The sequence below is a fragment of the Petaurus breviceps genome, unplaced genomic scaffold (assembly GCF_028583685.1).
Source record: "Petaurus breviceps papuanus isolate PSGF00001 unplaced genomic scaffold, PetGlider_PUasm1.0 90842, whole genome shotgun sequence".
Classification (NCBI taxonomy): Eukaryota; Metazoa; Chordata; class Mammalia; order Diprotodontia; family Petauridae; genus Petaurus; species Petaurus breviceps.
In genome coordinates this window covers 4,331,399-4,344,129 of record NW_027187358.1, presented here as the reverse complement: position 1 = coordinate 4,344,129, position 12,731 = coordinate 4,331,399, and positions in this window count along the sequence as shown.

The window sequence follows — 12,731 nt, the reverse complement described above, 5'->3', positions numbered from 1 at the left end:
CCTCGGTTGAACTAGTTGAACTCTAAGTGGTTGTGCCAGGGTAAAGCTATCCATAATTTTTCATTCTTTATGACAATGGTAATCAAACAGACATGGTTGTAGAGACCAGCATTGGGAGTATGGAAGGAAGTTTGAGAGTCAGTTTGATTTTCTCTCTCACAGAGTATGAAAGAGAGAGAGAGAGAGAGAGAGAGAGAGAGAGAGAGAGAGAGAGAGAAATGTGACCATGAATCAGTGCTTCCTGTATGAGGAAAAGTGACCCTCGGGAGCAGAGCAGAGCAGGAGGGAGAGAAAGATGCTTCTGTTGTATGAATACTAAATGTTTTATTCCATTACTCTATAAAAAGCCTGAGTTATTTACCTAGATCTAGAAACTCAAAGTATGTGCTCACAGAGTCTCAGAGTTGAAAGAAAAGAAGGAAACAAACATTTATTAAGCAACTATTATGTGCCAGACAGGAAGCTAGGCGACACAATAGATAGACACACTCCACATGGAGTGTGGATGATTCATCTTCGTGAGTTCAAATCTGACCTTAGATACTTACTAACCATGTGACCCTGAGCAAGTCACTTAACCCTCTTTGTCTTGGTTTCCTCATCTATAAAATGAGCTGGGGAGGGAAATGGCAAAGCACTCCAGCATCTTTGTCAAGAAAACCCCAAGTGACATCACAAAGAGTCAGACACTACTGACAAGAGTGGACAACAACAGCAACACATGCCAGGCACTGTGCTAAGTACTTGATTCTCACAACAATCTTAGTGGAAGATAGTGCACTTCTGATCCCCATTTTACAGTTTAGGAAACCAAGGCAGACAGAGCTTAAATGACTTGCCAAGGGCCAAATAAGTCAGTAAGTCAAATAGTCTGAGGATGGTTTTGAACTCAGGTCTTCCTGACAAGTCCAGCTTTACCTATTGGGCCACCTAGTTGCCTCTGAGGAAGGGACTTCAGCAAACCCTGTTCTTCTTTTCTCCAAAGAAAATGAAGATTTTTGAATAGATTCATTCAAAAAAAGTTAAATTTGATTCATCATTTACTCAGTAGTCTTCCAAGGATTAAAACAATGATACATCTCAGGGTGAGGCACGTGTCTATTGAGCACATCATTCAGGGTGAACCTGAGCCTTGATACCCAGGAAATGACAACTCTGAATGGCATAATCACTTTTCTCAACAGAACTGTGCTCACATAGCGATTCACCAATGGCCCAGGGAAGGAGCTCCAAAGCTTAGTGGATTAACTCCTTGAGGATCTGGGTGCCCAGTCCAGAAATACTTTTGGTCAATTTACTACAGAGTATACCCAAAGTGTTGTAGCCTTCCTCTTAAAGAACCTAGACCTAGCTAAGTCTTTGGGGTCCTCCACGACGGCCCTGCAGGGAGCTAGACCTCCTGTCCTTCTTGAAAGGCTGCTCACCTATCTCTGTTAAGGCTCTGGATCTAAGTCTGTGGCTAGGTGACAAAGACTTAGAATTCCTATGCTACTTGAAGGCTATTGGTCTTTGTCAAGAGGGCTGGGACTTCTCTCTCTGTCTTGTTGTGGGGTAGATATTTGAGTTGCTGGTCACTGTTCAAGCTGGCATTCCCTCCTTTGGCTGATGGCTTTGCTACTTTGATTCTGCCAGCCAGTGAGTTCTTCACAGCATTGTGTCTGAATTGTTGCTGTCGCTAGGCCCTGTAGGTTCCAATGACTTCCTCCTGGATTGCATCAGGACGGGCAAGCCAGAATCTTGGCAAGCATAGTTGACAAGTTCTGCTGTGTTAAGGGAAGAGCCAGGGACTTCCCTGTAGGATTAATGAATGGCCATCTAGTGTTTTTCAGCCAACCCATTCCCCCCATAAAAGCTACTTTTCTTGCTAACCTGTAGGTTGCTTGTAGCTGGAGAACCCTGAAGGCTTCTGGAATAGGGTTTACAACTTCTCTCTTGCATGGCCAGACTTGGTACTTGCTGAAATAGGAGTTTCTCTGGGAAAGAGGAACCAAACACCCTGCCAGAATATTTCTCCACTGATGAAGAAGCACTTCCACATAATGTGGTCATAAAGGAGGCTCAGTTGAATAAGATATATCTTATTCATCCTAACATTACCAAGAAAAGTAGAAAATGTGGTACTTTTCCATAGCATTTTGAAAGATACTATATGACTTTTTGTAATTTATATAGAAATTCCTAAAATTTACAGGCTTTTATAAAGTACATTTTCAAAATAATAGAACAAATTTCCTCACATTTTAAGGTTTCTGTTATTGAAATAAAAAGAATAATTTGCATTTGTCTCCCTTTTAAAAGTAATTCCCTTTAATAGTAAATACCTAGATAGAACATTCTGTGCCTATGTGTGCCACACTATATAACTAACTGTATTATCTTTAGGAGAAAGGAATTTTATATGCAATAGATGTAGTCATAAAAATTTTATATAAATTTAGATTTCATATTGAATAATGCATCAAATGCACCAGGGCCTCATTATTTCAAGTAGTCCTACAGTTTGTTTCTTTTTCTGAAAGACAAATAATTACTTTTTTGAGGAGGGGAGGCAATGAAGGTTAAGTGACTTGCTCAGAGTCACACAGTTTCTAAGTGTCAGGTCAGATTTGAATCCTGACTCCAGGACAAGTGTTCTATCCACTGAGCCACCTAGCTGCCTCTTGGTCAATATTTTTGTGTTGGAAGGGACCTTAGCAGAGGTCATCCTGTTCAGTTTGTGATTAAGAATCTCTCTGTTCAATATGCCTGATGACTGCTAGTCATCCAACCTTCATTTGAAAAACTCATAACCATGATTGTTGCCTCTTACTTCTGCCCATTTCACTTATTGAGGAAGTTTTTTCTTATGTGAAGGTGAAATCTTCCCATGGGTAGCCTTGACCCACTGATGCTAACTCTAGGTTCTCCCTGGGGCCAGGTAAAATAAGCCTGCCACTGTTTGAAGATAAGTTATCATCTTTCCCTTCGTTCTTCCCCCACCTTCCCAATTGCCCAGCCTTCTCTTCTCCAGACTTGCTCTTGGAGAAGCTAGAGCCCACTCTTCACAGAGGCACTGCTAGCTAGCTGAATTCTAAAGTCCTCTATAACTTGAACTAGACACAATACCACAGACACGATCAGACTTAGGCAGAGAAAAACAAGGCTAGTTCTTTGTCTATCCATGTAGAGAAGGGAGGGAAGGAATGAGGGGAAGATTGTTGGTATATTGAATGATGTATGTTCTCTTCACCTGCCCAGAGTGGGAATTTTGTTAAATTGAATATATAGAGTATCGGGGAGATAACCAAAAAAGAAAAAATCACTGAGGCTTAATGGTAGTTCCACAATTGATGTGATCTCTGATGTTTTCAAGGTATATTTTTACTATGATTTTCTTTTTAAAAATCACCCTGAGATAACTTTAATTTTGGTTTATGGGTCCAAAGGTGAGGGGATGGATTGGCTGAGCTCCCTCAAGGTGTTTTTTCCATTATTATTTGGCAGTCTCATCTGCACAACAATGAATAAGTTCAGTGACTCATTCCTTTTTCAGGAAGATTTAGTTTTGTAGCAGTGAATAAGTACTTTATCCTTATATAATATCAAAATACAACATAAGAATTGGGTTGGAGGAAGGGAGAAAAAGACACCAATGAGACAAATGTTTCCAAAACAGATCAGTCTTAAGAAAGCAAACTGATTTGGTTTACCTTTGGTAGAGGGACCGTCATCACCAAGTTCTCTCCATCAATGAAACTATCTCAGACTGTATCTCAGTTCTTATTTCTATCTCCTCAAAAGTTCTTAAATAATTCAAAATCCAATTTGTTCCCAGAGCATGGACACCTCAAAACACAAGTTTGCTTTTGTTTTCGTTTTACTACCACTGCAATTTTAAATTTAGTGAACTCCAGTGAACACAATCTTATCAAAATTTCTCTAGGAAATAGAAACTAAACTGAATCTAGAGTTTAGAAGAATACCTATGAGACGTGTTTTTCAAACCTGATAAATTCTAATGGAGAGAGCCTTCCTGTGGCATTTTTTAATGAGCAATATCATTAGTGTGGTATTTGACTGAATTCTTGTATTTTTGCACATGTGCCCTAGAGGCCTTTGTTTAATGGGTACATTTAAAATAAATCCAATAAATGAATGTGCCAGCTAAATGTGAATAATCTTCAACAATGCAAATGTGAGATCAAAATTAATGGGGTTATGCTCTGCAGGTTCTGACACCACATTCATAATGTCACCCATTTACTAAATAGAATGAGAAAAAAGTTTCCACGGGGAGTTGTGCAGTATTGGGACTGTGAACTCAATGTAAGCAGTATGTTATGCCAACTAATGACAATGATTGATGTTTTTGTGAATACATGGGTCCCAAATTATTAGGTATTGAACAATGGTCACTTAATGAGGTGAGTGAATGAATAAATGAATTATTAGTACTTTGGATATTTGACCAAAAATTACTCCAGCATTTAAATTTAATAAGTAATATAGAAATATGTTTTCCCAGTATTATAACATTTGTTTAGGTCTTTTATAAGAATTTTTTGAAAAAGCATTCCAGATGTGGAAATCATAGTCTTTCTGGGGAGAACATAAGAATTCTTTGGAAAAAGAAATGACTGGCTTGGTGGTGTTGGTGCAATTTAGTACCTCCAAGGAGTGTTTTTCTTGGTCATGTTAAATTGTTGATACTAAAAGCTAAGTTGCTACTTCAGTTAGTCAGACAGTCAGAGCAAGTCATTGTACGCCTAGGAGATATTAGCTTGTGGCTGTAGTAAGGAGATCCCTACATCATTCATGTGAAATGACTGCTTAAGTGACATTTGGACCCAGAGAGAAGGCAAAAGCAGACCTCCCTTTACCAGCTGGGTGACTAATGGGCAAATGTAGACTTATACCCATTTGAAGTGAATTCAGCCTTAGAGATTTCTTGTAGCACTTTCCATATAACTCTTGTTGACACCGTATCCCACTTATACTGTGATCTAAGGGGTGGTTTTCTTGGCTGTTACATCTGGAGGGATCTGCTTGGGGAGTAGCTTTGCCTATGGTTTTCAAGGCTCCCAAGAGTACCCTAAGTGGGGGAGTGATCTAATTTCTGATTTTTCACTTTATAGATTGGCAGCCCAAATATCTCTTTGGCAAGCGCCACATATATAGAGGGAACCTACATCTTCTTAAGTTTTCCTGCAGCAACATTAAGAAAGGATTTGTCTATGTTTTTTACTATTTATGTTGTATATAAGCATTGTCGCTAAGTTTATTGAATTGGGGATTTTTATAACTGATCAGATCTGAAATCTTTATATTCAATTGATGGGTGCTTGGGTGCCTGTGCTTGAACCCCAGTTTGTAAAATCACATCCATTTCCAAAATCACATTTCTCCTTAGCCTCAAAATACTGTCTCAGGCACTTTTTCTCTAGCTCAAGGGCAGCATGCCATAGCAAAACACTTATCTCTCTTCCTCTTACAGTGGCCAGCTGCACCTACAGAATTTAGTAGTTTGACCCAGCTGTGTACTGGCTGAAGCAGCTGTGTGCTGGGTCCTGCCCATCATATATATATCCTAGATTCAGTCATATGTATACTCCCTAGCTCATTAGATACAGCCTGAATCCCTCATTAGTTTGGGATATACATATAGTCCTAGCATCGGTCTTGTCAAACACAGCATTGATGGATGGCAGCTTGGTTAGCCCTCACTGCTAGCTGACTTAGTGACATTTCAAGCCTAACAGCACACCTCCATGCAGCGAAGCCTTGGACTATTTCCTGGTGAATTCTGGGCAATACTCCTGTGTAGTAGATATTAAAAGTGCATGTTCCTTTAAGAACTGACCACTCCTTAACCACTCCCTAATCCTGCCCTGATTCACCTAGTTAGCATATTTAGCACAGGTTTTACTATAGTTACCCTATATAAACTATAATATACCCCCTCTAAGATTGCAGATTCCCTAAGAACTCTTGTCTGCTGTATAGTAGAACAATAAATCTTTGCCACCTTGACTTAGAGAATGCTTGAGTCTGTGAATTCACTCCAGACTGCTTCCCAGGCTCTAGTTATTGGTGTTCCTGGACTCCCTGACCCCTTGGCTCCCCCCCATCCCCCACCCCCACCACAATCACCCTAATAATACTTTATAATTCAGTATCTTTTAGTTTTTATTTTATGTAGTAGTTTTAAAAGAAAATCTCTTGTCGTTTTCCATTTATTTAACTTTTCCAAGTTGACTGAAAAGCAGAATAATGTAGAGGATAGAGAGTCAGTCTTGAAGCCAGGCAAAACTGGTTCACATCCTGCCTGTTGTGGGATTCTGGGCAAGCCTCAGTGCTCATGCAACTTCCTAAGACTGTAAGTTGCTGAGAAAGTATCTGTATTGCTAAAGGGATTTCCCTCTCTTGGGAGTTCCTCTACTGCTGAAATTATAGAACTAATCATAATCCCTATCCCAATTTTTAAAGAATTGAATTAGTAGATGAAAATAACTAGCTGCATCTCCCTTGATGATTATTTTGATATTGTGTTAGCAAAAACAAGTGAGTTCACTGTCAAACATTTTAAAGGAATACCATGCCTTTAGTCTGCAGGTTGTATTTAAATGTAATTGGTGTAATTTATTTTCATTTTAAGGGAAAGATTTTGTGAAAATGAGTAGGATTTATTGTCCTCAGAGTTTTCTGCAGAATTGGAATTTGTAATTGTGTCAACATTTATATTGTTTATTTGCTTAAAAAACATGAAAAGGAGTAGAAGTTGAAATCAGGAAAATAATTTGAGCAAGCTATATTTAGGAATTGTGTCCCAAACTGAAGTTTAATAACAAATACATCAGATTTCCTGAGGGTTTGGGTGGTTATTGATCTTTAATTTTGTCAGTCTAGCTATATATTGACTCTCTCCAAAGAAGAATTTAGAATGCTTTTGACCCCACTAAAAAAGTATTTAGTTTTATAAAGATTTAAGAATGTAGATTTAGAAAAAAAGCAAATGGATGCCAGGTTATGTAAAGGTACATTTATGGTACAATGAGGGTTACTTCTCCCTTGCATATCCAAAAATTTTTACATTGCTATCATTTTATTTTGTTATCATAAAATATAACATTGAGAAACTCATATGTGACATAGTCTTAATTTGCTTTGAACATAAATTTAATTTTGATAATTAAACTCATCTCCTTTTTTCTTTAATTTATGTGAGTGCATCCGTTTTATGTTTAGCACATATGTTTGCTATTTTCAGAAACCAAGTAGAAGTAGCCTTATATCAAGGGGAGCCTTACAACAGAGAGCCTTATTGTAATTTTAGGATGTTTAATTTTCTAACATTATTTTCTAAATTACAAAATCTAGAATATTTCTGATATAGATATTTTGAGAAAAGTTCTATAAATATTCATTTATGCATAAAACATATTGATAATATCTAGCTAACATCACAGTTCTGATGAAATATTTTATTAAAGTTATACTTTAGTTTGGTTTTCAGTTTTATACAGGTTCTTGCTGGTAGTTTCTCAGTAGTTTAAGCTTTTTGTGTACATGCAACACAGATATTTGCCTTAAATGAGAAAATGTCTGCCCTATAAACATGCCAATCTTGCTGTACCCTAATTGGAGGTGACTTGGAGACAAAGCTGATGAGATGTGCAGAGGTGAGAAAAAAAGAATAAAAGCTTGTTCCTTGTTAATGTTCTGAAGAGTCACTGAAGATTATTTTTAATGTTCTCAGGTTTGCTGGAGGAGGGATGTATATTTTTCTTTAGCTTTGGTTGTTAAAGAGAATTAGATTCAAACAAATTGAATGTGAAGGTTTTATCCATTATTTCCATTGGTTACATAATCAATGAGAGTATCTTCATTTCTTAAAAATGCATGTGTTGTAAGTTTGATTTTTTTTCTCCAATGTACATAAAGCCTCTGCTAATTATCTTAATGGTCACAGTGTACATTACAGATATACACAGATCATTTTCCAAGGACCAAATATAACAGGAACAAATTGAAAAGAAAAAACCTGAGTTGTAATGATTGTAGTGTAGCTTAGACTTCAGGAGGAACATTTTATTGTTTCATAAATATGTAGGACTGTTAAAATGGGCTCCGATTTTATCTTCTTAAAACCAGCTCATTTTATTAAGATTTTGCTAATCAGTTCAGGGCACAATCACTAAGGTGCATGATGGTGCTGAAGATCTCCATTTTCTTCATTCCTCGTGACTTCTGTGCATTTGTTAGATTTCCATAAGTACATAAATGTGCATTCAATATTTAATCAGCTCTAAAAAAACAATAATGGTGGTGGTTGCAGCTTTTCAAAATTTTTAGTTCTTTACTAAATAGTTTATAGTTTTTTATAGAATGTTGATTTTATATATTGTTTGCAGACATAAAATATTCTGTGTAGCTTTGGGAACTGAATATGTAAATAATAAATTTTGGCTTCTAGAACAAACTATTTTGTTGGTATTTTGTATGTTATCTTTTATGTTGACTTAGTTCATAACTTATTCATGGTTTCTCTCTCTCTTCCTGTTTCTGTGATAGGAAACCTAAGACTAAATGAGCTGAATTCTGGCAAAAGCACAAAACTTGCATTCTAGTTGTGAGGGCATGCAGCTGATTGTTTGGATACCCTTGAATCAGCTATTCAGCCCGTCTCTGCTTCACTTTTCACATGATTTATTTCCCCTTCTTTTAAATAGCTATATACACGTATAGACATATGGATGTATAATTCTTTTAACCACACGCATACATAGATCTGTGGAGGGAGTAAGAAAATGTTCTGGGTAGTATATTTTAAGTAAGTGTTCTAGTGAAATCAGGATGGATTCCCACCCGGTGGATATTCATTTTATTTGCTAAGTTCATGAATTATAGCTAAATACAGTGACCACCCACAATTTCGGAGGTTTCATGATGAAGTATAGAGGTTATAGATTTAGAGTGCAGATTGAGACATCTGTCTCTCTGTCAAATCTATTCTTTTTTTTTTCTTTTTGGAGGGGGAAATGCAGGGCAATTGGGGTTAAGTGACTTGCCTAAGGTCACATGGCTAGTAAGTGTTAAGTGTCACAGTCCAGATTTGAATGCAGGTCCTTCTGACTCCAAGGCTGGTGCTCTATTCATTGTGCCACCTAGCTGCCCCAAATCTATTAATTCTTATTTAATTTATTTTTATTCATTTGTTCATTTATTTGGGGGTATGGCTGATATGGGAATTGTTTTGCTTGACTATACATGATTGTTAAGAGATTTTGTTTTTCTTGGGGTGACTGGTAGGAGAGGAAGTGGCAGAGAGAGAATTCTGACCTGAACATAAAGTAAAATCGAATTAAAAAAAAAGAAGAGTGACCATTAAAATGAATTTAGTTTTATTTGTAGCATGGAATTGATCATTGAATCCTTGATCAATTGAACTCTCTAGTTAACAGAGACCCTGAGATGTTAATGTTTTACCTCCTTTCACACTTGGAGTGATTGCATTCTCAGCTTGTAAAGATTGTGAAACTTTGAGTGCTCACTTTCTGAGTGATCTGTTCCCAAATTATAAAGCCTGTGAAAATGAGAGATACTCCATTGTACCCTGTAAAGGTAAATCCTTTTAGGTTTTGATGGGTCTAGTGAAAAGAAAGTATAAAGAAAACTTTTTGTCTCTACTCCTTTAGGAGGTGTGAAAAAGTGTTGTTGAAATTTCCTAACCTTAACTCCCTTAACCTCTCATATGAACTATTGTAATAGCCCCCTAATTGATCTTGCCTAATCCGTTCAACACAGTCGCTAAATTTATAATCCTAAAGATTAGGTCTGACAATACTACTCTTTGTTTAAGAAACTTTTGTAGCTCCCTGTTATCCCTGGGATAAAATATCAAGTCCTGTGTTTGGCACTTCAAGTCCTTCACAGTGGTTCTGACCTATCTTTCTAAGTTAATTTCACTTTACTTCCCAATACAGACACCATATTCTAGTCAAACTGGCTTGTTTATACATGCCACCTTCAACCTCCATGCTTTTGTGTACTCTGTCCTCAACTCCCTCCTCACCTCTACCTCTTGGAATCCCTAACTCTCTCAAGCGTCACCCCCTGCCCCCACCTGCCCCCAACTCACGAGACCTATCCCGATTTCTCCAGTTCTTAGGGAGACTCTTACCCCAAATTGCTCTGTATTCACTTTGTAAATACTTTGTTGTTGTTCAATCAGATTCTTCATGACCCCATTTGGGGTTTTGGCAAAGAGACTGGAGTGGTTTGCCATTTCCTCTCCAGCTCATTTTTCAGAAGAGGAAACTGAGGCAAGCAGGGTTAAGTGACATACAGTAAGTGTCTGAGGCCAGATTTGAACTCCTAAAGATGAGTCTTGCTGACTGTAGGCTAGTCGATCTATCCTCTGTGGTATTTAGCTATCCTTAAACACTTTATATTTACATGCATATTTGGGACATAAGCTCCTGAAGGGCAGAGACTGGTTTGTATTCCCAGAGTCTAGACTCTAGAACTTAGTAGGCACTTAATACATGCATGGTTTCATTGAATTGAATTGCTCCACGGCATCAATATGGGACTTATCTTATCTGAAAGAACCAATGATTGAGATTGTATTAGTTGAGCCAACAATGCCCACCCCACCTCCCTCTCTTAATGGGATTACTGGGCCAGAGGCCCTAACAGGAAGTAGTTTTTGGATTTGTTGTTTAGTTCTGGCTCTTCACCACCCTATTTAGGGTTTTCTTGGCAAAGATGTTGGAGTGGTTTGCCATTTCCTTCTCCAGCCCACTTTACAGATGAGGAAACTGAAGTGACTTGCCCAGGGTCACACAGCTAGTAAATGTCTGAATTCAGATTTGCACTCTGGGACTCTATCTACTGCATCACCCAGCTGTCCCTGGGTTTTGGGGCCTTTGCCCAAGTATTTCAGCACAAAGAGCTGTGCTCATCCAAGGCATAGGCTTTACTGGAGTACCAAACTGACATTCTGCTCCTGATACATAATTCTTCTTACCTTATTGCCATTTTCTTAGTAATGGGTCCAGAAAACAGTAGTAATAAAGATGTAAGTTTCAGTTTCATGATTAGCATTTCAAACCTAATTCCAGCATTTGAGATCAAAACACTGAGGAATCATAAGAATATGAGACAATTATAAATAAAATAAGCATTGAGTCAGATAATGTTTGCATGTTGTTAATCAAAACAATGAGTTATCAGTGGCAAGTTTTGCTTCTCAAAATTGAATTTTTGACCACAGGTTATCTCCTTTAAAGAAAAAAAGATGTCTAAAACTGAACTATAATAATAATGATCACAACAATAGCTAACATTCATGTAGCACTTCAAGGTTCGTAAAGCACTTTACATGATTATCTCACTTTATTCTCAAAATTATAGGAGGTAGATACTATTATCCCCATTTTACATATGAAGAAACAGAGACTGGCAGTCCAGGCTTATGCAGTTACTGAGAATGTAAAGCGGAATTGGAAATCAGGTCTTCTGACTGTCCAGCCCTGGCCACTGCTGGCTGGCTGCCAGTGATAATACCCTAGCTTCCAGCACAACAATTTTTCAACACAAATTTGACAAAATTACAAATGAAACGAAGCAGTTGTGAAATATTTTACTCTGCTACATATTCTGAACTAACAGAACAGAAACATTTGGGTGAAAACCATAACAATAAAAAATAGGAACAGAGACAAGACGTGACTTTTTTGTTCATGTAGTTTCTTTTTTTTTAATTAATTTATTTACTTTTAGTTTACAACATTCAATTCCACAATCCCTTGAGTTCCAAATTTTCTCCCCTTCCCTCTCCTCCCCTGCCCCCATGGTGGCATGCAATCTGATATAGGTTCTACAAATACCTTCACATTAAACATTAGTCAATTTGCAAAGAAGAGTTATAACCAATGGAGCGAACAATGAGAAAGAAAGAACGAAATAAAACAAAACAGAGGGAGAACAAGTAGTTTGCTTCAATCTGCTTTCAGACTCTATAGTTCTTGTGTAGTTTCTCTCCCAAGAACACCCACTTCCCTTCTATCTGCCTAATCAGTTTTTTAGGATTCATTTCAAGTATCCATCTCCTTTTTATTTGACTCATTATTTTAAAAATAATTTGACACTTTTTTTTGTTTTTGTGTTTTTCTTTTCTCCTTTTTTTCATGAAGCCTTCCCTGACAACATTAGCTTTTATTAATTTTGCCCTTTTCTGAATTTATCGGGGCATACTCTGGAAATCATATGACCTCATACATATCAAATTGTTCTTTAGTTACTTCTTATTTTTAAGTCTTGTCTTCCCAACTAGATTGTAAGCCGCTTGAGGGAAGAGTGGAGTATTCTCTGTTTTTTGTTTCCCCCACTAGTTCTGACACAGCTGACACCAAATCATTGCTAGCTTTGAGGTGAAAAAAGTTATCCTTTTTATATGAAAGTAACTATCCCCTACCACCACTAGAATGTTGTCTTTGTTTCATTTTTACAGTAGCATGTGGTACGTTTATTCTTTTGTTTTGTTTTGTTTTTTTGGAGTTATTGGGGTTAAGTGACTTGCCCAAAGTCACACAGCTAGTAAGTGTGTCAGGTGTCTGAGGCTGTATTTGAACTCAGGTCCTCCTGAATCCAGGGCCGATGCTCTATTCACTGTGCCACCTAGCCGCCCCAAGTGGTGCATTTATTCAACCTCGCTGTCTCATCTTTGTCCTCTTATGACTCATGTAGCA